General features: G+C 39.8%; 1 pseudogene; it reads right to left on the reverse strand.

Moving 5' to 3' along the window:
• Positions 1 to 345: 345 nt before the first annotated feature.
• LOC116546403 lies at positions 346 to 1,215 on the reverse strand (annotated as a pseudogene).
• Between the last annotated feature and the right edge of the window lie 884 nt (positions 1,216 to 2,099).

Below are 2,099 nucleotides of genomic sequence, written 5' to 3' on the forward strand. Positions count from 1 at the left end.
ATGTTTTTGTTTTGTTTTGTTTTTTCAGTGTAGTACTTTATTTTCTATTATATGAAATCAAAGCCAGGAAAAATACCAAGTTATTTTTAAAGGCAAATCTTTACTCCTTAAAGAAAAAATACAAACTCTGGTATTTTTAAGATAGATCGTTATATTTTACATAATATAAACAAAATCACTAATGCCTGTATATGTTTGGTTTTCTTAAACTACAATGAACCACAGACTGGGTGGAAAAATGCATTTACATTCTGGTGGCAAATAAACATGTTGGAAAAAACATGTAACACATAGCATGCCATTTTTTTCTTACTGTATACAAGCAGGAACTGATATAACCAAGCCTTAATAGCTGCCACCTCCTCTTCCAGGTCCAAAGTAGCTGATTTCATAGGCCCCCCTAGCACATCCTCACTGGAATCCCCCCAGATCCTCTGAAACCTCCAATAGGCCCTCTGTACTCTCCTCCAGAGTTGCCCCTATAGCCACCTTGGGAAAGTCCTCTAAAGCCTCCACCAACAGCAGCACTATATCCTGCCCAAAAGGAGTTGAAGCTGCCACTGTAGCCTCTGGTACTATAGCCTCCACTGCTATAGCTACTGCCATAGCCTCGACCACCATATTGTCATATCGGGCCATCTTGGGAGGATGTGGACCATCTCTATAGCATGTACTGCCAATCATAAGGTTGACACCAGCAGCTGAGGGCCTAGAGGTTTGACGGATCATGTTCAGCACACGTTCATTTACGGGATCCAACTGGCTGACGATAGCAGGTTGTTAGGTTACTTCAACAACCAGGGCCTCCGTGGCTGCCCAGAGACCAGTGATGCAGGCAACAGCTTCATGAGATATTTGTAATTTAATCCAGTCATCTACAAGTACAATCTGCCCATCAGATTGGACTTTCTTGGAGGCAAAGAGAAGCAACTGCAAGGCGATGACTAAAGTCATGCCTTTAGCAGAGATTGCTTGAGTTTTAATCTTTTCACCAAACACAAAGAAGGGAGATGGGTACTTCATGTCTTGGCTACAAAAGGACAATTAACCAATGATTTGTGGATGAGTGCATTATGCCCTTCAGTGGTGAGAATATTTCTCTTTTCCTTATGATAGCAAACATTGGAGTACACACCAAAGGCCAGGAGAGAAACAACAACATCCAAATTATTATCTGGCCCATCTTATGAGACCAGCATCATCCTGATACCAAAACCTGGCAGAGACCCAACAAGAAAAAGAAAACTTCAGGCCAATATCCATGATGAACATAGATACAAAAATCCTCCATAAAATACTGGCAGACTGATTGCAACAGCCCATCAAAAAGCTTATCCATCACAATCAAGTAGGCTTCATCCTGGGGATGCAAGGCTGGTTCAACATATGCAAGTGTAAAACAGTAATCCACCAGATAAACAGAACCAAAGACAAAAACCACATGATTATCTCAATAGATGCAGAGAAGGCCTTTGACAAAATTCAACAGCCCTTTATGATAAAAACTCTCAATAACTGGTATTGATGGAACGTTTCTCAAAAGAATAAAAGGTATTAATGACAAACCCACAGCCAATATCATACTGAATGGGCAGAAATGGGAATCATCCCTTTGAAATCTAGCACTAGGCAAGGATGCCCTCTCTCCTCACTCCTATTCAATATAGAATTGGAAGTTCTAGCCAGAACAATCAGGCAAGAAAAAGAAATAAAAGATATTCAGTTAGGAAAGGAGGAAGTCAAATTATCTCTATTTGCAAATGACATGATTGTATATTTAGAAGACCCCATCGTCTCAGCCCAAAATCTCCTGAAACTGATAAGCAGCTTCAGCAAAGTCTCAGGATACAAAATTGATGTGCAGAAATCACAAGCATTCCTATACAGCAATAACAGACTAAAAGAGAGCCAAATCAAGAGTGAACTCCCATTCACAATTGCTACAAAGAGAATAAAATACCTAGGAATCCAATTAACAAAGGATGTAAAGGACCTCTTCAAGGAGAACAACAAACAACAGTTAAAGGAAATGAGAGAAGTACTTATTTTTAACTAAGCTTTGGTTGTTGTTTCCTAAGACCATTGATTTGCTTGGGATA

Source organism: Sapajus apella, unplaced genomic scaffold (genome assembly GCF_009761245.1).
Source record: "Sapajus apella isolate SASKATOON/1434 unplaced genomic scaffold, GSC_monkey_1.0 scaffold859, whole genome shotgun sequence".
Classification (NCBI taxonomy): domain Eukaryota; kingdom Metazoa; phylum Chordata; class Mammalia; order Primates; family Cebidae; genus Sapajus; species Sapajus apella.